General features: G+C 40.4%; 1 pseudogene; it reads right to left on the bottom strand.

Annotated features, from left to right (window-relative positions):
• Positions 1-16,342: 16,342 nt before the first annotated feature.
• On the bottom strand, positions 16,343-17,279 carry LOC113900867 (annotated as a pseudogene).
• Positions 17,280-25,735: the final 8,456 nt, after the last annotated feature.

Genomic DNA, 25,735 nt, shown 5'->3' with positions numbered 1-25,735 from the left:
AAACAGATTAGTGTTTTCCCTGCGGACAGATGGGAGGAGTAAAGAGAGAGCAGTAGGGTAGGCATTATGAAAATTCGTAATCGTTAAGAGCTATACAAATGTCAAAACTAGGCAAGTAGTGTACTTTAGATATGCAAAGTTTATTGTATGCCAATTATAACCCTCCGAATCCAGGTGCTTTTAAAGAAACAATAACAAAATCAAGTATGACCATGTTTTTCCTCTATTGAATCCCTTTCAGTGGGTTCCCAAAATCTCAGAATGAAAACCAAAAGGTCTACTAGAATAGTTAATTGTATGTGTTAACTTGGCTAGGCTGCAAGACTCAGCTATTTGGTCAAACACAACTCTAAATGTTTCCATGAAGGTATTTTTGTGTGTGTTTTTCATTGTTGTTGTTTTTAATTTAATTTTATTTAACTTTACAATATTGTATTGGTTTTGCCATATATCAAAATGAATCTGCCACAGGTATACATGTGTTCCCCATTCTGAACCCTCCTCCCTCCTCCCTCCCCATACCATCCCTCTGGGTCGTCCCAGTGTACTAGCCCCAAGCATCCAGTATCGTGCATCGAACCTCGACTGGTGACTCATTCCATATATGATATTATACGTATTTCAATGCCATTCTCCCAAATCATCCCACCCTCTCCCTCTCCCACAGAGTCCAAAAGACTGTTCTATACATCAGTGTCTATTTTGCTGTCTTGTATACAGGGTTACTGTTACCATCTTTCTGAATTCCATATATATGCATTAGTATACTGTATTGGTGTTTTTCTTTCTGGCTTACTTCACTGTGTATAATAGGCTCCAGTTTCATCCACCTCATTAGGACTGATTCAAATGTATTCTTTTTAATGGCTGAGTAATACTCCATTGTGTATATGTACCACAGCTTTCTTATCCATTCATCTGCTGATGGACATCTAGGTTGCTTCCATGTCCTGGCTATTATAAACAGTGCTGCGATGAACATTGGGGTACACGTGTCTCTTTCCCTTCTGGTTTCCTCAGTGTGTATGCCCAGCAGTGGGATTGCTGGATCATAAGGCAGTTCTATTTCCAGTTTTTTAAGGAATCTCCACACTGTTCTCCATAGTGGCTGTACTAGTTTGCATTCCCACCAACAGTGTAAGAGCGTTCCCTTTTCTCCACACCCTCTTCAGCATTTATTGCTTGTAGACTTTTGGATCGCAGTCATTCTGACTGGCGTGAAATAGTACCTCATAGTGGTTTTGATTTGCATTTCTCTGATAATGAGTGATGTTGAGCATCTTTTCATGTGTTTGTTAGCCATCTGTATGTCTTCTTTGGAGAAATGTCTATTTAGTTCTTTGGCCCATTTTGTGATTGGGTCATTTATTTTTCTGGAATTGAGCTGTAGGAGTTGCTTGTATATTTTTGAGATTAGTTGTCAGTTGCTTCATTTGCTATTATTTTCTCCCATTCTGAAGGCTCTCTTTTCACCTTGCTTATAGTTTCCTTTGTTGTGCAGAAGCTTTTAAGTTTAATTAGGTCCCATTTGTTTATTTTTGCTTTTATTTCCAATATTCTGGGAGGTGGGTCATAGAAGATCCTGCTGTGATGTATGTCGGAGAGTGTTTTGCCTATGTTCTCCTCTAGGAGTTTTATAGTTTCTGGTCTTACATTTAGATCTTTAATCCATTTTGAGTTTATTTTTGTATATGATGTTAGAAAGTGCTCTAGTTTCATTCTTTTACAAGTGGTTGACCAGTTTTCCCAGCACCACTTGTTAAAGAGATTGTCTTTAATCCATTGTATATTCTTGGCGCCTTTGTCAAAGATAAGGTGTCCATATGTGCGTGGATTTATCTCTGGGCTTTCTATTTTGTTCCATTGATCTATATTTCTGTCTTTGTGCCAGTACCATACTGTCTTGATGACTGTGGCTTTGTAATAGAGCCTGAAGTCAGGCAGGTTGATTCCTCCAGTTCCATTCCTCTTTCTCAAGATAGCTTTGGCTATTTGAGGTTTTTTTTTATTTCCATACAAATTGTGAAATTATTTGTTCTAGCTCTGTGAAGAATACCGTTGGTAGCTTGATAGGGATTGCGTTGAATCTATAGATTGCTTTGGGTAGTATACTCATTTTCACTATATTGATTCTTCCAATCCATGAACATGGTATATTTCTCCATCTATTAGTGCCCTCTTTGATTTCTTTCACCAGTGTTTTATAGTTTTCTGGATATAGCTCTTTAGTTTCTTTAGGTAGATATATTCCTAAGTATTTTATTCTTTCCGTTGCAATGGTGAATGGAATTGTTTCCTTAATTTCTCTTTCTATTTTCTCATTATTAGTGTATAGGAATGCAAGGGATTTCTGTGTGTTGATTTTATGTCCTGCAACTTTACTATATTCATTGATTAGTTCTAGTAATTTTCTGGTGGAGTCTTTAGGGTTTTCTATATAGAGGATCATGTCATCTGCAAATAGTGAGAGTTTTACTTCTTCTTTTCCAATTTGGATTCCTTTTATTTCTTTTTCTGCTCTGATTGCTGTTGCCAAAACTTCCAAAACCATGTTGAATAGTAAAGGTGAAAGTGGGCACCCTTGTCTTGTTCCTGACTTTAGAGGAAATGCTTTCAATTTTTCACCATTGAGGATAATGTTTGCTGTGGGTTTGTCATATGTAGCTTTTATTATGTTGAGGTATGTTCCTTCTATTCCTGCTTTCTGGAGAGTTTCTTTTTATCATAAATGGATGTTGAATTTTGTAAAAGGCATTCTCTGTGTCTATTGAGATAATCATATGGCTTTTATTTTTCAATTTGTTAATGTGGTGTATTACATTGATTGATTTGTGGATATTGAATCCTTGCATCCCTAGGATAAAGCCCACTTGGTCATGGTGTATGATCTTTTTAATGTGTTGTTGGATTCTGATTGCTAGAATTTTGTTAAGGTTTTTGCATCTATATTCATCAGTGATATTGGCCTGTAGTTTTCTTTTTTTGTGGCATCCTTGTCAGGTTTTGGTATTAGGGTGATTGTGGCCTCATAGAATGAGTTTGGAAGTTTACCTTCCTTTGCAATTTTCTGGAAGAGTTTGAGTAGGATAGGTGTTAGCTCTTCTCTAAATTTTTGGTAGAATTCAGCTGTGAAGCCGTCTGGACCTGGGCTTTTGTTTGCGGGAAGACTTCTGATTACAGTTTCAATTTTCGTGCTTGTGATGGGTCTGTTAAGATTTTCTATTTCTTCCTGGTCCAGTTTTGGAAAGTTGTACTTTTCTAAGAATTTGTCCATTTCTTCCACGTTGTCCATTTTTTGGCATATAATTGCTGATAGTAGTCTCTTATGATCCTTTGTATTTCTGTGTTGTCTGTTGTGATCTCTCCATTTTCATTTCTAATTTTATTGATTTGATTTTTCTCCCTTTGTTTCTTGATGAGTCTGGCTAATGGTTTGTCAATTTTATTTATCCTTTCAAAGAACCAGCTTTTGGCTTTGTTGATTTATGCTATGGTCTCTTTTGTTTCTTTTGCATTTATTTCTGCCTTAATTTTTAAGATTTCTTTCCTTCTACTAACCCTGGGGTTCTTCATTTCTTCCTTTTCTAGTTGCTTTAGGTGTAGAGTTAGGTTATTTATTTTACTTTTTTCTTGTTTCTTGAGGTATGCCTGTATTGCTATGAACTTTCCCCTTAGGACTGCTTTTAAAGTGTCCCACAAGTTTTGGGTTGTTGTGTTTTCATTTTCATTCGTTTCTATGCAAATTTTGATTTCTTTTTTGATTTCTTCTGTGATTTGTTGGTTATTTAGCAGCGTGTTGTTCAGCCTCCATATGTTGGAATTTTTAATAGTTTTTCTCCTGTAATTGAGATCTAATCTTACTGCATTGTGGTCAGAAAAGATGCTTGGAATTATTTCAATTTTTCTGAATTTACCAAGGCTAGATTTATGGCCCAGGATGTGATCTATCCTGGAGAAGGTTCCGTGTGCACTTGAGAAAAAGGTGAAAAAAAATTCATTGTTTTGGGATGAAATGTCCTATAGATATCAATTAGGTCTAGCTGGTCTATTGTATCGTTTAATGTTTGTGTTTCCTTGTTAATTTTCTGTTTAGTTGATCTATCCATAGGTGTGAGTGGGGTATTAAAGTCTCCCACTATTATTGTGTTATTGTTAATTTCTCCTTTCATACTTGTTAGTATTTGTCTTACATATTGCGGTGCTCCTATGTTGGGTGCATATATATTTATAATTGTTATATCTTCTTCTTGGATTGATCCTTTGATCATTATGTAGTGACCTTCTTTGTCTCTTTTCATAGCCTTTGTTTTAATGTCTATTTTATCTGATATGAGTATTGCTACTCCTGCTTTCTTTTGGTCCCTATTTGCATGGAAAACCTTTTTCCAGCCCTTCACTTTCAGTCTGTATGTGTCCCCTGTTTTGAGGTGGGTCTCTTGTAGACAACATATGTAGGGGTCTTGTTTTTGTATCCATTCAGCCAGTCTTTGTCTTTTGGTTGGGGCATTCAACCCATTTACATTTAAGGTAATTATTGATAAGTATGATCCCGTTGCCATTTACTTTATTGTTTTGGGTTTGAGTTTATACATCCTTTTTGTGTTTCCTGTCTAGAGAATATCCTTTAGTATTTGTTGGAGAGCTGGTTTGGTGGTGCTGAATTCTCTCAGCTTTTGCTTGTCTGTAAAGCTTTTGATTTCTCCTTCATATTTGAATGAGATCCTTGCTGGGTACAATAATCTGGGCTGTAGGTTATTTTCTTTCATCACTTTAAGTATGTCCTGCCATTCCCTCATCGCCTAAAGAGTTTCTATTGAAAGATCAGCTGTTACCCTTATGGGAATTCTCTTGTGTGTTATTCGTTATTTTCCCCTTGCTGCTTTAAATATTTGTTTTTTGTGTTTGATCTTTGTTAATTTGATTAATATGTGTCTTGGGGTGTTTTGCCTTGGGTGTATCCTGTTTGAGACTCTCTGGGTTTCTTGGACTTGAGTGATTATTTCTTTCCCCATTTTAGGGAAGTTTTCAACTATTATCTCCTCAAGTATTTTCTCATGGTCTTTCTTTTGGTCTTCTTCTTCTGGGACCCCTATGATTCGAATGTTGTAGCATTTAACACTGTCCTGGAGGTCTCTGAGATTGTCCTCATTTCTTTTAATTCATTTTTATTTTTTCCTCTCTGATTCATTTATTTCTACCACTCTATCTTCTAATTCACTAATCCTATCTTCTGCCTGTTATTCTACTATTTGTTGCCTCCAGAGTGTTTTTGATCTCATTTATTGCATTATTCATTATATATTGACTCTTTATTTCTTCTAGGTCCTTGTTAAACCTTTCTTGCATTTTCTCAATCCTTGTCTCCAGGCTATTTATCTGTGATTCCATTTTGATTTCAAGATTTTGGATCAATTTCGCTATCATTATTTGGAATTCTTTATCAGGTAGATTCTGTATCTCTTCCTCTTTTGTTTGGTTTGGTGGGCATTTATCCTGTTCCTTTACCTGCTGGGTATTCCTCTGTCTCTTCATCTTGTTTAAATTGCTGAGTTCGGGGTGTCCTTTCTGTATTCTGGCAGTTTGTGGAGTTCTCTTTATTGCGGCATTTCCTCACTGTGTGTGGGTTTGTACAGGTGGCTTGTCAAGGTTTCTTGGTTAGGGAAGCTTGTGTCAGTGTTCTGGTGGGTGGAGCTGGATTTCTTCTCTCTGGAGTGCGATGAAGTGTCCAGTAATGAGTTATGAGATGTCTATGGTCTTGGGGTGACTTTGGGAAGCCTGTATATTGGAGCTCAGGGCTGTGTTCCTGTGTTGCTGGAGAATTTGCATGGTATGTCTTGTCCTGGAGCTTGTTGGCCCTTGTGTGGTGCTTGGTTTCAGTGTAGATATGGAGGCATTTGATGAGCTCCTGTCAATTAATGTTCCCTGGAGTCAGGGTTTGGACTTAAGCCTCCTGTTTCCAGTTATTGGTCTTATTTTACAGTAGTCTCAAAACTTCTCCTTCTATACAGCACCATTGATAAAACATCTAGGTTAAAGATGAAAAGTTTCTCCACAGTGAGGGTCACCCAGAGAGGTTCACAGTGTTACATGGAGAATAGAAGAGGGAGGAGGGAGTTAGAGGTGACCTGAATGAGATGAGGTGGAATCAATAGAGAAGAGAGCAGGCTAACCAGTAATCACTTCCTTATGTGCACTCCACAACTGGACTGCTCAGAGATGTTCACAGAGTTATACAGAGAAGAGAAGAGGGAGGAAGGAGACAGAGGTGGCCAGGAGGATAAAAGGAGGGAATGAAGAGGAGAGAGACAGATCCAGCCAGTAATCAGTTCCCTAAGTGTTCTCCACCGTCTGGAACACACAGAAATTCACAGAGTTGGGTAGAGTAGAGAAGGGTTAGGGATGAGACACAGGCGACCTGGTGGAAAAAAAGGAGGGTCCAAAGGGGGAGAGAGCAGTCAAGCCAGTAATCTCGCTCCCTAGTAAAAAATGGGTACTGAAGATTGGGTTCTTAAAGGTACAAAACTGGTAACAAATACCTAAAAGCAAAAATTAAAAATCTAGAGTAGAGTTTGGAATTTCAAAAATACAATGTTAAAGAAAAGAAGAAGGAAAAGAAAGAGAGAAAAAGAAAAAAAAAAGCCACAAAAATTATAAAGAAAATATAGGTACAAAGTTGATAACAAATACCAAAAAGCAAAAGTTAAAAAATCTAGAGTAGAGTTTGGAATTTCAAAAATACAAAGTTAAAGAAAAGAAGAAGAAAAAGAAAGAGAGAGAGAGAAAAAAAAAACAAAGTCACAAAAATTATAAAGAAGATATAGATACAAAATTGATAACAAATACCAAAAAGCATAAATTAACAATCTAGAGTAGAGTTTGGAATTTCAGGAATGCAATGTTAAAGAAAAGATGAAGAGAAAGAAAAAGAGAAAAAAAAAGTCACAAAAGTTATAAAAAAAAAATATAGGTACAAAATTGATAACAAATACCAAAAAGCTAAAATTAAAAATCTAGAGCAGAGTTTGTAATTTCAAAAATACAATGTTAAAGAAAAGAAGAAGAAAAAAAAAAAAACGAGGTCACAAAATTATAAAATATATATATGAAGTTTGCTTTTTTTTAAAAAAAAAAAGGGTCTTTGCTTTTTTTTTAAAAAAAAGGGGTCTTTTTTTTTTGCAAAGTAATAATAGGTTATAAAAGTGAAAATTAAAGGAGTAATTGAGGACTTAAAATTTTTTAAAAAAATTTAAAAAAAAAAGAAAGAAAGAATGATCGTAAAAATATATACAGAACTTTCTCCGATATTGTTGTGGGTATTGTGGGTTCAGTTCATTTTTGGCTAGTTCCTTGTTCTGGCTTATATTTCTCAAGATCTACAGGCCCCTTCCTATGTAGTCGGTACTAACCATGGGATTTTAATCTATTGCCTGTCGCTTCCAAGGCGGTTCCCTCTGTTATAGCTTCTTCTGTTTGCTGGTCTCTTCAGTGTCTGATTTCCGCCCTGATACAAAGGGGGCGGTGGTAGACACTTTTTTTTTTTTTTTTTTAAGGCTCACTTGTTCAGTTGTGCTGTGGGGAGGGAGGGACACTGCAAATAAATAAGACTGGCGTGTGTTCGCAGTGCCTCAGCCACACAGGGCCTGCCCCCGCTCATGGCACGTGTAGCCTCCCTGCCCACACTGCTCAGGCTCTAGATTGCTCCACTGGAAACCATCCATGGCCAGCCCTGGGCTGCAAGCCGCTCAGGTTCAGGCACTCAGGTAGTCCTCAGAGGCACAGACTAGACTGGGCCTGCATTTTGTGCCCTTCCCAGGTCCGAGCAGCTCAGACAAGAAAAGACAAGACATATACTTGTCTTTCAATGATGAGGTGTTTGGCGAGCGTGGTTGCTGTGACTTATCGCCTCCCCGCTGCTCGGTTATCTGGGTGTACAACCGGCGCACCTTCTCAGGCGGATGTTGACTGTCCAGAACCCCAAGAAGTTTTAGTTAGCAAAGAAGCCTGCTTACAGTTTTGTAGATAATGTCTCTCTGGGGCTGTGATTGCCCCCTTCTGGCTCTGGCTGCCTGTCACCAGAAGGGGACGGTCTGCAGCTGGCTATCTCTGTACAGTCCTTTGTTCCGTGCGCGGGCCTGGCGGTGTCTTAGGTTAGGGCTGGCTTTTCGCATGGTAGATATCCCACAGTCTGGTTTGCTAGCCCAAATTATTTCGCTTGGGTAGTGCTCGGGGTATTCAGGCCAGATCCTTACTCTAAGCGATGCAGCCCATGCTGCACCTCCCTGCCCAGCCCCCGCTTGCTAATGGCGGATGCAGGGAGTTACCCTAGGGCTCGTAATCTGTGGGTTTTAATTGTTTATTTACTTTTCCTCCCTGTTATGTTGCCCTCTGTGCTTCCAAGGCTTGGCACAGACTCAGTAGTGAGAATGTTTCCTGGTGTTTGGAAACTTCTCTCTTTTTAAGACTCCCTTCCCGGGATGGAGCCCCGTCCCTCCCTCTTTTGTCTCTTTTTTTTTGTCTTTTATATTTTTTCCTACCTCCTTTAGAAGACAATGGGTTGCTTTTCTGGGTTCCTGATGTCCTCTGCCGGCTTTCAGAAGTTGTTTTGTGGAATTTACTTGGCGTTTAAATGTTCTTTTGATGAATTTGTGGGGGAGAAAGTGTTCTCCCCGTCCTATTCCTCTGCCGTCTTAGCTCCTCCCTCCCATGAAGGTATTTTTGGATGAGATTAACATTGCAATCCTGAGAAGGCAATGGCACCCCACTCCAGTACTCTTGCCTGGAAAATCCCATGGATGGAGGAGCCTGGTGGGCTACAGTCCATGGGGTCGCTGAGAGTCGGACACGACTGAGCGACTTCACTTTCACTTTTCACTCATATGCATTGGAGAAGGAAATGGCAACCCACTCCAGTGTTCTTGCCTGGAGAATCCCAGGGACGGGGGGAGCCTGGTGGGCTGCCGTCTATGGGGTCGCACAGAGTTGGACACGACTGAAGCGACTTAGCAGCAGCAGCAGCAACATTGCAATCTGGACTCTGATTAAAGCAGATTGTCCCCCATAATGTAGGTGGGCCTTATTCAATCAGTTGAAGGAAGTGTTAGTCACTCAGTCGTGTCTGATTCCGTGTGACCCTATGGACTGTAGCCCATCAGGCTCCTCTGTCCACAGAATTTTCTAGGCAAGAATACTTGAGTGGGTTGCCATTCCCTTCTCCAGGGGATCTTCCTGACCGAGGAATTGAACCCAAATCTCCCACATTGCAGGCAGACTCTTTACTGACTGAGCCACCAGAAGAAGAACGATTCCCCTAAAGAAGGGGCACTTTTGTCCCCAGACTACTTTCAGACTCAAACTGCAATTTGCCCATGGGTTCCAGGCTGCCAACCCACGCTGCCAAATTTGGATTTGCTAGTATCTGCAATTATGCAAGCCAATTCCAGTGAATCTCTCTCTCTCTTTCACACACACACACACACACACACACACACACACACACAGCCTATTCATTCTATTTCTCTAGAGAACCTTGACTAATACACCTGCTATGACCTTAAGTACCCTACAGATCTGGTTCTCTGATATCTCTAAACTTACCACCTGCCATCCCTCCCCAACTTGTCCCTGTCCAGCTATAGAGGCCCCTCAGTGTCCCTGGAACAGGACAGGCACCATCTCACCTCAGAGAAGTTCTAGGTACTAATTTCCATGCTTCAAATACTTTTGCCCAAATACCTCCATGGTTCACTTACCTGTCCTCACTAACAACCTTGGATGTTATCTTTTCAATAAACTCTACCTGGACCACGTGGAATCAAATTATGAATCTCACCCCTAGCACTCTTGAACCCCCTTTTTGTTAAATTTGGGCTTCCCTGGTGGCGTAGACCGTAAAACATCTGCCTGCAAAGTGGGAGACCTGGGTTTGATCCCTGGGCTGGGGAGATTGTCTGGAGAAGAGATCAGCTACCCACTCTAGTATTCTGGCCTGGAGAATTCCATGGGCAGAGGATCCTGGCAGGCTATGGTCCATGGGGCTGCAAAGAGTCAGACCTCACCCCTGGCACTCTTGATCCCCCTTTTTCAGTTCAGTTCAGTTCAGTTCAGTCACTCAGTCGTGTCTGACTCTTTGCGACCCCATGAATCGCAGCACACCAGGCCTCCCTGTCCATCACCAACTCCCGGAGTTCACTCAGACTCACGTCCATCGAGTCAGTGATGCCATCCAGTCATCTCATCCTCTGTCGTCCCCTGCTCCTCCTGCCCCCAATCCCTCCCAGCATCAGAGTCTTTTCCAATGAGTCAACTCTTTGCACGAGGTGGCCGAAATATTGGGGTTTCAGCTTTAGCATCATTCCTTCCAAAGAAATACCAGGGCTGATCTCCTTCAGATTGGACTGGTTGAATCTCCTTGCAGTCCAAGGGACTCTCAAGAGTCTTCTCCAACACCACAGTTCAAAAGCATCAATTCTTCGGTGCTCAGCCTTCTTCACAGTCCAACTCTCACATCCATACATGACCACAGGAAAACCCATAGCCTTGACTAGACGAACCTTTGTTGGCAAAGTAATGTCTCTGCTTTTGCATATGCTATCTAGGTTGGTCATAATTTCCTTCCAAGCAGTTAGCATCTTTTAATTTCATGGCTGCAGTCACCATCTGCAGTGTTTTTGGAGCCCCGAAAAATAAAGTCTGACACTGTTTCCCCATCTATTTCCCATGAAGTGATGGGACCAGATGCCATAATCTTTGTTTTCTGAATGTTGAGCTTTAAGCCAACTTTTTCACTCTCCACTTTCACTTTCATCAAGAGGCTTTTGAGTTCCTCTTCACTTTCTGCCATAAGGGTGGTGTCATCTGCATATCTGAGGTTATTGATATTTCTCCCGGCAATTTTGATTCCAGCTTGTCCTTCTTCCAGCCCAGTGTTTCTCATGATGTACTCTGCATATAAGTTAAATAAACAGGGTGACAATATACAGCCTTGACGAATTCCTTTTCCTGTTTGGAACCAGTCTGTTGTTCCATGTCCAGTTCTAACTGCTGCTTCCTGACCCGCATATAGGTTTCTCAAGAGGCAGGTCAGGTGGTCTGGTATTCCCATCTCTTTCAGAATTTTCCACAGTTTATTGTGATCCACACAGTGAAAGGCTTTGGCATAGTCATTCATAGAAGTTTTTACCTACCAACAAACCTAGAATTTATCTATATCAGACAAAAACTCATCTTCTGTAGAGCTTACTTTCCAGTAAAGTAACAATGACAAAAAATAAGTAAAAAGCTTATGGTGTGTTGGAAGGTTCAAAACTACTACCGAAAAAAAAAAAAGGAGCATAATGAGCAGGATCAGGCATGCTGGAATGTAAACTCTACAAGGGGATCAAAATTTTTTTAAACTTGTATTCCTAGAATGTAGAAAATTGCCTGACACATAGTAGTCATGCAGTAAATATTTTTGTGTGCATTAACTGTAAGTTCATGCATTTAGTTTTTTCCTATTAAAAGTGTGATATCTGGGTAAAAGACAACCCTTATTTTCCCATACTAAAATTAATTAGACAGCAGAAGGCTGTTCTCAACACAAAAATCCAATTTAGATGGAAAAATTTTAGTTTTCCTAGAATGGAGAAATTTGGTAATCAGATTGACTACTCTGTGGTCCACTACTGTCACAGGTACAATCAAATTAGAGTCTATTTCAGTTTTAGCAAACCATCAAAAGTACTTTATTAGCTAGATTCTGCAGTAAGAAGCTGGCATTCTGGACTTAATTAAAAGTAAAAATTAGAAACTTAACTGAATATTTGTGTCTGGAAAACACTAGACAAGAAATGAGAAATAAAGGACTTATTTCTAAAGGGTTATATCTAATTTATTTCAGCAGACAGAAACTCTAAGTTATAATGAAAAGTTATATCACCTATTACTAAGGAGGGTTCTATAACTTATCAAAAGAATATTCCATAAAACTTAATTTGACTCTACCTGAGATTCCAAAATGCTCATTTCATTATAGAAAGTGAAGTGCTGTAACACATTGGAGAATTCTGACCATCTACCACCTGAGTGGTAGATGGTCAGAAACACCTCGAGTAACAGGCAAATTTGGCCTTGGAATACAGAATGAAGCAGGGCAAAGACTAACAGAGTTTTGCCAAGAAAATGCACTGGTCATAACAAACACCCTCTTCCAACAACACAAGAGAAGACTCTATACATGGACATCACCAGATGGTCAACACCAAAATCAGATTGATTATGTTCTTTGCAGCCAAAGGTGGAGAAGCTCTATACAGTCAGCAAAAACAAGACCAGGAGCTGACTGTGGCTCAGATCATGAACTTCTTATTGCCAAATTCAGACTCAAATTGAAGAAAGTAGGGAAAACCACGAGACCATTCAGGTATGACCTAAATCAAATCCCTTATGATTATACAGTGGAAGTGGGAAATAGATTTAAGGGCCTAGATCTGATAGAGTGCCTGATGAACTATGGACTGAGGTTCGTGACATTGTACAGGAGACAGGGATCAAGACCATTCCCATGGAAAAGAAATGCAAAAAGGCAAAATGGCTGTCTGGGGAGGCCTTACAAATAGCTGTGAAAAGAAGAGAAGTGAAAAACAAAGGAGAAAAGGAAAGGTATAAGCATCTGAATGCAGAGTTCCAAAGAATAGCAAGGAGAGATAAGAAAGTCTTCTTCAGCAATCAATGCAAAGAAATAGAGGAAAACAACAGAATGGGAAAGACTAGATATCTCTTCAAGAAAATTAGAGATACCAAGGGAGCATTTCATGCAAAGATGGGCTCGATAAAAGACAGAAATGGAATGGACCTAACAGAAGCAGAAGATATTAAGAAGAGATGGCAAGAATACACACAAGAAGTGTACAAAAAAGATCTTCATGACCCAGATAATCACGATGGTGTGATCACTGACCTAGAGCCAGACATCCTGGAATGTGAAGTCAAGTGGGCCTTAGAAAGCATCACTACAAACAAAGCTAGTGGAGGTGATAGAATTCCAGTTGAGCTATCCCAAATCCTGAAAGATGATGCTGTGAAAGTGCTGCACTCAATATGCCAGCAAATTTGGAAAACTCAGCAGTGGCCACAGGACTGGAAAAGGGCAGTTTTCATTCCAATCCCAAAGAAAGGCAATGCCAAAGAATGCTCAAACTACTGCACAATTGCACTGATCTCACACACTAGTAAAGTAATGCTCAAAATTCTCCAAGCCAGGCTTCAGCAATATGTGAACTGTGAACTTCCTGATGTTCAAGCTGGTTTTAGAAAAGGCAGAGGAACCAGAGATCAAATTGCCAACATCCGCTGGATCATGGAAAAAGCAAGAGAGTTCCAGAAAAACATCTATTTCTGCTTTATTGACTATGCCATAGCCTTTGTGTGGATCACAAGAAACTGTGGAAAATTCTGAAAGAGATGGGAATACCAGACCACCTGATCTGCCTCTTGAGAAATTTGTATGCAGGTCAGGAAGCCACAGTTAGAACTGGACATGGAACAACAGACTGGTTCCAAATAGGAAAAGGAGTTCGTCAAGGCTGTATATTGTCACCCTACTTATTTAACTTGTATGCAGAGTACATCATGAGAAACGCTGGACTGGAAGAAACACAAGCTGGAATCAAGATTGCCGGGAGAAATATCAATAACCTCAGATATGCAGATGACACCACCCTTATGGCAGAAAGTGAAGAGGAACTCAAAAGCCTCTTGATGAAAGTGAAAGTGGAGAGTGAAAAAGTTGGCTTAAAGCTCAACATTCAGAAAACGAAGATTATGGCATCTGGTCCCATCACTTCATGGGAAATAGATGGGGAAACAGTGGAAACCGTGTCAGACTTTATTTTTCGGGGCTCCAAAAACACTGCAGATGGTGACTGCAGCCATGAAATTAAAAGATGCTAACTGCTTGGAAGGAAATTATGACCAACCTAGATAGCATATGCAAAAGCAGAGACATTACTTTGCCAACAAAGGTTCGTCTAGTCAAGGCTATGGGTTTTCCTGTGGTCATGTATGGATGTGAGAGTTGGACTGTGAAGAAGGCTGAGCACCGAAGAATTGATGCTTTTGAACTGTGGTGTTGGAGAAGACTCTTGAGAGTCCCTTGGACTGCAAGGAGATTCAACCAGTCCAATCTGAAGGAGATCAACCCTGGGATTTCTTTGGAAGGAATGATGCTAAAGCTGAAACTCCAGTTCTTTGGCCACCTCATGCGAAGAGTTGACTCATTGGAAAAGACTCTGATGCTGGGAGGGATTGGGGGAAGGAGGAGCAGGGGACGACAGAGGATGAGATGGCTGGATGGCATCACTGACTCGATGGACGTGAGTCTCAGTAAACTCCGGGAGTTGGTGATGGACAGGGAGGCCTGGCGTGCTGTGACTCATGGGGTTGCAAAGAGTCGTACACAACTGAGTGACTGATCTGATCTGACCACCTGAGTATCAGAAATCCAGGATATGAGAAGGTACATGCATGCATGCTACTAAGTGGCTTCAGTCCGACTGTTTGTGACCCCATGGACTGTAGCCCGCCAGGCTCCTCTGTCCATGGAATTCTCCAGGCAAGAATACTGGAGTGGGTTGCCATGTTCTACTCCAGAGTATCTTCCTGACCCAGGGATCTAACCCTCATCTCCTGCATTGGCAGGCAGTTTCTTTACCACCAGGGAAGCCCATGAAGGTACAGCTTGTTCCAATATACAACCATATTTCACACCTCTAATCTTAGCCTAAATTTAAAACAAGCCTGGCTTCATCATTAAAAGGGAAGCACAAATGCCACTGTCATGTTTTCCTTTTAAGAGAGGTGGTTGATGTGTGGTGTTGTTTTAGCAAGTCTTTCTCTCTTCAGGAAGTTAAAACAATAGGGCAACATATTCATGAAACCTTCCTGGCGGTCCAGGGGTTAAGAATTTTCCTTGCAAGCAGGGGCCACAGGTTTGACCTCCAGTTGGGAAACTAAGATCCTACATGCCATGGAGCAGCTAAGCCTGCGTGCAGCAATTTCTGATCCCCTGGTCCACAACCAGAGAGTCCATGTGCTGCAAAGAAAGATCCCACATGATGCGACAAAGATCCTGTGTACTGCAGCTAAAACACACTCAAATAAATAAATACTAAAAAAAAAATAGCACAATGTATTTAGAATGATCAATCACATATCTCACTAATATGGAGTTTGGTGCTTTGAAGACTACAAGTTGCATGTGTGTTGTGGGGCAATGGAAGAATGAATGGAAAACAGATATGACTAAAATAAAAGGAATTGGCCAAGTAACATAGTGACCATTTAAGTCTACAAGCAATAAATGCTGGAGAGGGTGTGGAGAAAAGGGAACGCTCTTACACTGTTAGTGGGAATGCAAACAAGTACAGCCACTATGAAGTACAGTGTGGAGATTCCTTAAAAAACTGGAAATAGAACTGCCTTATGACCCAGCAATCCCACTGCTGGGCATACACACTGAGGAAACCAGACTTGAAAGAGACACATGTACCCCAATGTTCATCGCAGCACTGTTTATAACAGTCAGGACATGGAAGCAACCTAGATGTCCATCAGCAGATGAATGGATAAGAAAGCTGTGGTACATATGCACAATGGAGTATTACTCAGCCATTAAAAAGAATACATTTGAATCAGTTCTAATGAGGTGGATGAAACTGGAGCCTATTATACAGAGTGAAATAAGCCAGAAAGAAAAACACCAATACAGTATACTAATGCATATATATGGAATTTAGAAAGATGGTAATGATAACCCTGTATGGGAGACAGCAAAAGAGACAAAGATGTATAGAACAGTCTTTTGGACTCTGTGGGAGAGGGAGAGGGTGGGATGAATTTGGGGGAATGGCATTGAAACATGTATAATATCATATAAGATACAAATCACCAGACCAGGTTTGATACAGGATGCTTGGGGCTGGTGCACTGGGATGACCCGGAGGGGTGGCACAGGGAGGGAGGTGGGAGGGGGGTTCAGGATGCGGAACACGTGTACACCCATGGTGGATTCATGTTGATGTGTGGCAGAACCAATACAATATTGTAAAGTAATTAGCCTCCAATTAAAATAAATATTTAAATAAAAAGTTAAAAAAATAGTAACCAATAATATATAATTCTCAGTAACAAAATTATTCATCTAATCAAGCTTCATAATGTTCTAAATAAATAAACAAATATAAAGTTAAAAAAATAAAGAATAACTGGGATGATGCTAGAGACATGGATGGTCAACACGCAACTTTTTAAGAGAGCGTTTCTGACAAAGTCGGTGGGTTTAAATAAGAACATAGTTAGGTGATTCTCACTTGATGAGAAAGTTATTTCTTCTGAAAAGAAATCCCAGAGCCAATTTCATGTCTCTGTTCCTTAGGCTGTAGATGAAGGGGTTCAGCATGGGGGTCACCAGTGTGTACATCAGTGAGGCAATCATGTCTTTGTCTTTGGACTTGCCTGATGAGGTGGAAAAGTACAGTGCCATAATGATTCCATAGAATAGACATCACAGAGAGGTGGGAGCCACAGGTGGACAGGGCTTTGCAGATCCCCTTCGTAGAAGGGACCCTCAGGATGGAGACCCCAGTGAGACCATAAGAGACCAGGATGCCACTCAGTGGAAGAATGACAACTGCAGTCCCTGCAGTGAATATGACCAGCTCATTGACAGAGGTGTCTGAGCAGGAGAGCTTGAGCAGGGCAGCAAGGTCACAGAAGAAATGTGGGATGATGTTGTCTTCACAGAAGGACAGCTGAGCCAGGAGGATGGTGTGGGACAGGGCAATGACACAAGAGAGGAGCCAGGATCCAGCCAGCAGAAACATACACAGCCCCTCCCTCATGATGGTGGTGTAGTGGAGAGGATGACAGATGGCCACGTACCTGTCATAAGCCATCGCTACAAGAAGGTTATCAATGCAGCCAAAAAGTAGGAAAAAATACATCTGTGCTATGCACCCTGCATAAGGGATGGATTGATCCTGGGTTTGCATGTTTATCAGCATCTTAGGGACGGTGACAGATGAAAAGGAGATGTCAGTGAAGGCCAAGTGGCTGAGGAAGAAGTACATGGGGGTGTGGAGGCGAGCATCCAGCCTGATGAGCAGGAGGATGAGCAGGTTGCCCAGCACTGTGGTCAGGTACATGCTCAGGAACAGAGCGAAGAACATGCCCTGCTGCTCTGGACAGATGGGGAGTCCCAGGAAGAGGAACTCAGACATGTGGCTCTGATTCTCAGGCCTCATGCTCTTCTTATCTCTTCTGGGGATGAACGGAAATGGGAAATGTCAGGAACTTAGACATATTTAACATAGCAATTACCATATGGTTACATACTTTCTCCCAGTGGCTGTGTCATTGTACAGACAAATATCACTGAATTTCACTCACACATTGATGCCTCATCCAGTGTGGTGAGAACAATGAAAATGTGATCTGTCTGAACACTGACACAGTCACTTGGAGACACCAATAACACATTAATGAATGAACATCAGTCAAACTCTTCAATGGAAATCAGGAAGACCTCATTCTTTTTTAAACGTAGTGGAGACACGACAATAGAAAAAATCACTGAAGATGGTGATTGCAGCCATGAAATTAAAAGACGCTTACTCCTTGGAGGGAAAGTTATGACCAACCTAGATAGCATATTCAAAAGCAGAGACATTACTTTGCCAACAAAGTCTGTCTAGTCAAGGCTATTTTTTTTCCAGTGGTCATGTATGGATGTGAAAGTTGGACTGTGAAGAAAGCTGAGTGTCAAAGAATTGGTGCTTTTGAACTGTGGTGTTGGAGAAGACTCTTGAGAGTCCCTTAGACTGCAAGGAGATCCAACCAGTCCATTCTGAAGGAGATCAGCCCTGGGTCTTCATTGGAAGGAATGATGCTAAAGCTGAAACTCCAATACTTTGGCCACCTCATGCAAAGAGTTGACTCATTGGAAAAGACCCTGATGCTGGGAGGGATTGGGGGCAGGAGAAGGGGACGGCAGAGGATGAGATGGCTGGATGGCATCACCAACTCAATGGACATGAGTTTGAGTGAACTCCGAGAGTTGGTGATGGACAGGGAGGCCTGGCGTGCTGCAATTCATGGGGTCACAAAGAGTTGGACACAACTGAGCAACTGAACTGAACTGAACTGAATAAATAAGATACAGTCCCTTTCATGGCTTTACAACCAGACTGCTTATGTGCTTGTGTCTGTCTTGCGCGCACACAGACACAAACACACACACACACACACACACAGATACCACTTAAGGCGTTATTGTAAAAGTAATACACCATGTACAAAATAAGCACTCAACCCATAAACTCACCTCTTATCATTAGAATGACATAGAAAGGAAAGAATGGAGGGAGGGAGAGAGGAAGGGAGAAAGGAAGTAAGGAAACATTATGTCATTTCCTCAAAAAATTAAGCATAGAATTACCATATGATTCAGAAATTTCAGGACTTCCCTGGTGGCTCAGCAGTTAAGTATCTGCCTGCAATGCAGGACACTCAGGTTCAATCCCTGGGTTGGGAAGATTGCCTGGAGAAGGGAAAGGCAACCCACTCTAGTATTCTTGTCTGTAGAATTCCATGGACAGTGGAGCCTGGTGGGCTATAGTCCATGGGGTCACAAAAGAGTAGGACATAACTAAGTGACTAACACCTCAGAATTTCACTTCTGATAATATATCCCAAAGAACTGAAAGCAAGGGCTTAAAAGATTTGCATAACCATGTTTGAAGGGAAGTGAAGTAAAAGTTGCTCAGTCGTGTCCAACTGTTTGCGACCCCGTGGGCTATACAGTTCATGGAATTCTCTAGACCAGAGTACTAGAGTGGGTAGCCTTTCCCTTCTCCAGGGGATCTTCCCAACCCAGGGATTGAACCCAGGTCTCCCACACTGCAGGTGGATTCTTTACACCAGCTGAGCCACAAGAGAATAGCCATGTTTAAAGCAGCATCATTCACGATAGCCAAAAGATGAAAAGAATCTGTATCCATAGACAAATGAATGGATAAACAAAATGTCTCTACATGCAATGGAATATTACTCATCCTTAAAAAGAAAAGAAATCCTGACACATGCTACAACATCGATAAACCTTGAGGGCATTATGTTAAGTAAAATCAGCTAGTCACAAATATGTAAATACTGCATGACTCCACTTACATGAGATTCCTAGAATGGTCAAATTCATAGAGACAAAAAATAGAATGGTGGTTGCTGGGCCTTGCATGGGGGAGGAAATTGAGAAGTTATTATTCAGTGGATGCAGTGTTTCAGTTTGGGAAGATAAAAATGTTCTGGAGTGGATGGTGGTGATGGCTGTACAACAATATGAATGTACTTAATGCCACAGAACTGTACACTTAAATATCATTGAAATGGTAACATTTATGTTATATGTATTTTAGCACAATAAAAATTTGTTAATTTAGAAATATGTCACAAGGGTTAATAAGCATTGACTAAAAAGAAGCAGTCAAAAGGAGAGTGACCCAAAAACTAAATAAATCAATGCATTATTTAGGCAGAGTGAGTGACCAAGATTCCAGATCAGAAACTAAATATAACAAAGATATGAGGTGACCATCAAGCAAGATCAAGAAGCTTCCTGAAAATGTGTGTTGACTTCTGGGGTCTCCCCTCACATCCAGGGCCCAGACTATGGTCCCTAAAGATGAGCACATCCATAGCCCTTGACTCACTGAACTTTTAATAAATTTGGAATAAATATTAGTAACTGCCTTCATAAATCTGCCTGACAATATAGGTGATGTAGGAGATGCCAGTTCCATTCCTGGCTCATGAAGATTCCCTGGAGGAGGAAAGGGCAACCCACTCCAGTGGGTTCTTGTCAGGAGAATCCCATGGACATAGGAGCCTGGCGGGCTACAGTCCATAGAGTTATAAAGCTCGGACATGACTGAGTGACTGACCATGACACATGTAATTGCCTTCTTGTATGCCACTGCCTCTCTCTTCCTTTCCATCTCTAGTGTTTTAAAATGGCTGAGTGAGTTCTGAGCATACTCGCAAAATGAGTGACATGAGAATTTACCCAATGATGTGTGTGGTCAGAGAGCCAGGACATTACAGATGCTGTAGGACCAAAAAATTGTATCAGAATTAACAGTCATTGGATTAACTAGACAAGGTTCACCAGAATTGACTCCACCATGTCCCCCAAAGTGTGGAAATAATTAAATGTTGATAAAAAAAAGTCCTAGAGAACTTCAGTAACCTTCAAGCCACCAGAACAAATTGCCACCAACTTGGCATATAGAGGACTTTGTTTAGAGCTTCCTTTCATGTCTAGAGCTGAGACAAGAGAAGAGTCAGGCTGCGAAGCTGTCTCCCCAGGTCAAATGCATACACATGTTTCTAAGTCACTCACTTAGCCCACTCTGCTCTACACCCATTCAAAGAGAGAATTAGATTGTGAGGATGTTGTACACAAAAACAGACACAGAGAGTAACAAAGTGCTTCTTTTAGCTTTTTATGGATTCAGACCAACTTACACACACCTTTAAAATGAAGTACTTTGTCATTACACAACTTAAAAATCACGCAAACAAAAACCCTTCTATACTGTTGATGTGGATGTAAATGGTGCAGCTGCTGTGAAAAGCAGTATGGAGTTTCCCCAAAACATTCTAAACAGAACTACCATCTGATCTGGCAATCCCATTTCTGGGTATATATCAGAAAGAATAGAAATCAGGATCTCAAAGATGTATCTACTCTCACGTGTATTGCAGTACTATTCACAATAGCTAAGTTATGGAAACAACCAAAATGTCCATTGTCAGATGAATGGATAAAGAAAATATGGCATAGATATACAGTGGAATATCATTTTGCCTTTAAAAAAAGGAAATTCTGACATATGTGACATGGGGATGAACCTGGAGGATATTATGCTAAGTGAAATAAACCAGTCTTTTAAGGAAAAATACTTTTTTTATTTCAGTTTTCAGTTTAATAAATTCATAAAAGCAGAGAATAAATGAAGATTATCAAGGGCTGGAGAGAAGAAGGGGGGGAAATATAGTGTTATTCAATCAATATAAAGTTTCAGTTATGCAAAATGAATTAATTCTAGAGTCCTGCTATACAGCATATTGCCTAGAGTCAAAAATTCTATATTGTGCATTTAAAATCTCCTTAAAAGAGTGAAGTCCTTGTTAAGTTTCCTACCACAATAAAGGGACACAAGGAAATTTTTAGAAGAGATAGACATGTCGATGACTTGATTGTGGTAATGGCTTCACATGTGTGTGTCCAAACTCCTCAAACTGTATACATTAGATATGTAAAGTCTTTTATAATAATCACACTGCAAAAGCAAATTTAAAAAAATATGCCAAGACCACATCCATTCACCAAGACAGTTCACAAACAGTACACACACATAGAGAAACTCCACTACACACACTGAATCACACATAGTCAAACCCAACACATAAATAACTAACATACACTCACATAAGCACACATCCATGCAGCGCATGAGAATTCCAGCCCTCCATGGTCTGTATCACCCCATTATAGGACTGTCTACAAAGGTGGATATATTCTACATCTGCTTTGTCCAATACAGTAGCACTAACCTCATGTGACTACTAAAGATTTGAAATATAGCTAGTGCAAACAAGAAACCAAATTTTTAACTGTAGTTAATTTTAACTCATTTTAATTTTATGGCCACTTGTGTGGCTGGTAGCACCACTGAGTCAGTGTGTGCACCAGTGAACACATAGTTGTACAAGTAACATAAACACACCTTTTCTCTCTCTTTCTCCTAGTCAGTGCACACATCCAGGAAAAGAGAGGGTCTCCCACCTTGCTCAGATCATTGTTGATTCTTGCTGGTCCAGGCTGCTCCCTAAACACCCATCTCTTGGATCTCTATGACCTAAGAATCTTTAGCACCTTCCATGTCTGACTACAAGAACTAGAACAATGAGCAGAAAGATTCATTTTTACCAATAGGACTAAGGCCCCAGGGAACTCAGCCTCAAGCCTCTGATTAGAGAAGAAACAAGCTGAGCTAATTGGCCAATTTCTTGCCTTCCTCTTGAGATGGATCCTTGCAGAGGCCAAAGGGCTGAACCACAGGAGTCCCAGGAAAAGGTGTCCCTAATGTCACTAACATGTTAGCCACCCCTCTGCCTGCTCATGAGGAGGAGGAGAGGTGAATGCCTTTGACCCTTGAAGAATTCAGCAGTGAACTCAGCAATGCTTCCTCATGTATCACAGTAAGGTCCAGACAGAGCAGTATTAACCTTTGAGAGTCCCACACCACTGATCTCAAATTGTATTAGAGCACACATTCCACTGTTACCATTTATTCCATCCATATAGAACCACAAAGACCCACAAAATCCAGAACAACCTTGATAAAAATGAACTAGGGTCTAATGAACTAAAGGAATAGGAGATAGGTCAGGAGTGGGACAGAAAGAGTGTGGGATGGGAACCAATATTCTTATGGATTATAAAATTTCAGCATGTTTAGATATATTAAAACTCATGAGCTCAAGTTGATGTATATCCAGTTCTAGCTTGACACCAAAGAGTTCTTTCCAGCCTCTCCTTTTCCATGTACATGGCATCTTTCCCCAACTGATGAATTACTCCCTTTTCCAGAATAAGTTTATTTATTTGCTAAAGCTTTGAATATAAGTAATTTCAGAATCTTGAACTCAAACCACTGTTAATGACAAACTAACTTCCCCTCAAACACTTACTTAGTGTTTATATACAAAATTCTGTGTTTGATAATTACTTATTTTATTTTCCAATTTAGTCTGATTTTGGTATTAATTTGAAATATAGTTAAGCTCATTTTTTGGTTTATTTTACTTTGCTCTATTCTCCATTATCTTCTATTTAGTTTTTAGTAGGTAAAAGATAACATAGTCAAATTATACAAATGGATATACTCATCTCCCCATCTTTTTCTATCCCATTCCCACCCACATCCTGTAGGTAAACAGGCTCATTAGTTTCTGATTTATTCTTTGTGTGCTTCTTGCTCAGTGAGAAGTTACATGTATATATTGGGTTGGCCAAGAAATTCATTTGGTTTTTCCACACGATTTAATAGAAAAACACAAACAAATATTTTGGCCAACCCGATATTAGCTTCCCTTCATTTTCACATGAGAAGTAGCATTCTATAGATGCTCTTTTACATTTCTTTTTTCCATTTAATAATATAGCTTGGAAATCCCTCCACATTGATTCATAGGTATCTTTGTCATTACTTTTTCATAGCTGCGAAGTATTCAATTGCACTGATGTTCCACAGAGTTTTCTTTTGAAGCCCTAGAATGGGATAGCAGTGATAAATGTACCAAATGCCATCTAACTGTGTACTTCAAATGGTTAAAATGGTACATTTCATGTTGTGTTATTATACTACAATGGGATTTCCAGGTGGTTCAGTGGTAAAGAATCCGCCTGCAAATAAATGCAGGACTCAGGGGCTGCAGGTTCAATCTGTGGCTCACAAAGATCCCCTGGAGAAGGAAATGGCACCCATTCCAATATTCTTGCCTAGGAAATCCCATGGACGGAGGAGTCTGGAAAGCTACAGTCCATGGGGTTGAAAAGAGTTGGATACAACTGAGTGACTGAGCACACACACACACATTATACTACAATGAAAAAAATTTAAGGGAAAAGTAAGACATAATTTCTACATAATGTAAAGCAGAGAAAAGGAATTGTAAAATAATAATAATATATGATTAATTGTTCAATAGAGGAGGGAATGAAATAAAATATATGTTTAATTAATCAAAAGGGAGTAAGAAGAGACAATAAATAGGAAATCAGATGTCTTAATTAGAAAGCTTGTAGAAATACAGAGACTTCCTTGGCAGTCCAGTGGTTAGGACTCTGCTCCCAATGTGGGGGACATGGGCTTGATCCCTGGTTGGGGAAATAGGATCCTACTTTGACACACGATGCAGCAAAAAAGAAAAAAAGAAAAAAAAGAAAAACATATAGAAATAACAGGCAATATAAATTCAAATACATTCTATCATTTATTATTAGATGTTAAGAGATAAATTTTTTCAGTAGTCATGTATGGATGTGAGAGTTGAACTGTAAAGAAAGCTGAGCACTGAAGAATTGATATTTTTGAACTGTGGTGTTGGAGAAGACTCTTGAGAGTCCCTTGGATTGCAAGGAGATCCAACCAGTCCATCCTAAAGGAGGCCAGTCCTGGGTGTTCATTGGAGGGACTGATGGTGAAGCTGAAACTCCAATACTGTGGCCACCTGATGCGAAGAGCTGACTCATTTGAAAAGACCCTGATGCTGGGAAAGATTGAAGGTGGGAGGAGAAGGGGATGACAGAAGATGAGATGGTTGGATGGCATCACCTACTCAGTAGACATGAATTTGGGTAGACTCTGGGAGTTGGCGATGGACAGGGAGGCCTGGTGTGCTGCAGTCCATGGGGTCACAAAGAGTCAGACACGACAAGCAACTGAACTGAAGAGATAAATTCTCCAGAAATACAATGATTGTCAATCCATGTAAAAAAAGCAAAACTCAACTTTACACTACTAGCAACTAACACTTTACAGATAAAGACATAAAAAAAGAGGCAAAAGAACTAAACAGACATTTCTCCAAAGAAGACATACAGATGGCTAACAAACACATGGAAAAATGCTCAACATCACTCATTATCAGAGAAATGCAAATCAAAACCACTATGAGGTACCATCTCACGTCGGTCAGAATGGCTGCTATCAAGAAGTCTACAAACAATAAATGCTGGAGAGGGTGCAGAGAAATGAGAACCCTCTTACACTGTTGGTGGGAATGCAAACTAGTACAGCCACTATGGAGAACAGTGTAGAGATTCCTTAAAAAACTGGAAATAGAACTGTCATATGACCCAGCAATCCCACTGCTGGGCATACACACCAAGGAAACCAGAATTGGAAGAGATAGGTGTACCCCAATGTTCATTGCAACACTGTTATGATAGCTAGGACATGGAAGCAAACTAGACGTCCATCAGCAGATGAATGGATAAGAAAGCTGTGGTACATATACATGGTGGAATATTACTCAGCTATTAAAAAGAATGCATTTGATTCAGTTCTAATGAGGTGGAGGAAACTAGAGCCTATTATACAGAGTGAAGTAAGTCAGAAAGAAAAACACCAATATAGTACATTAATGCATATATATGGAATTTAGAAAGACGGTAATGATGACCCTATATGCGAGACAGTAAGAGACACAGATACAAAGAACAGAGAAGGTGAGGGTGGGATGATTTGAGAGAGTACCATTGAAACATGTATATTACCATATGTGAATTAGATTGCCAGTCCAGGTTTGATGCATGAGACAGGGCACTCAGGGCTGGTGCACTGGGATGACCCTGAGGAATGGGATGGGAAGGGAGGTGGGAGGGGGGTTCAGGATGGGGTCACATGTACACCCATGGCTGATTCATGTGAATGTATGGCAAAAACCACTACAATATTGTAAAGTAATTAGCCTCCATTTAAAATAAATAAATTAATTTTTTTTAAAGTTTCAAGCAAAGTGATGGAAAAAAATACCATGTAAACACTAACCAAAAGAAAGCTGGGAGTGGTTTAGTCATTAAGTCGTATCTGACTCTTGCAACACCATGAACTATAGCCAGCCAGGGTCCTCT

Source organism: Bos indicus x Bos taurus, chromosome 11, assembly GCF_003369695.1.
Source record: "Bos indicus x Bos taurus breed Angus x Brahman F1 hybrid chromosome 11, Bos_hybrid_MaternalHap_v2.0, whole genome shotgun sequence".
NCBI classification, from domain to species: Eukaryota; Metazoa; Chordata; class Mammalia; order Artiodactyla; family Bovidae; genus Bos; species Bos indicus x Bos taurus.
This window is presented reverse-complemented; position numbering and strand designations above follow the sequence as displayed.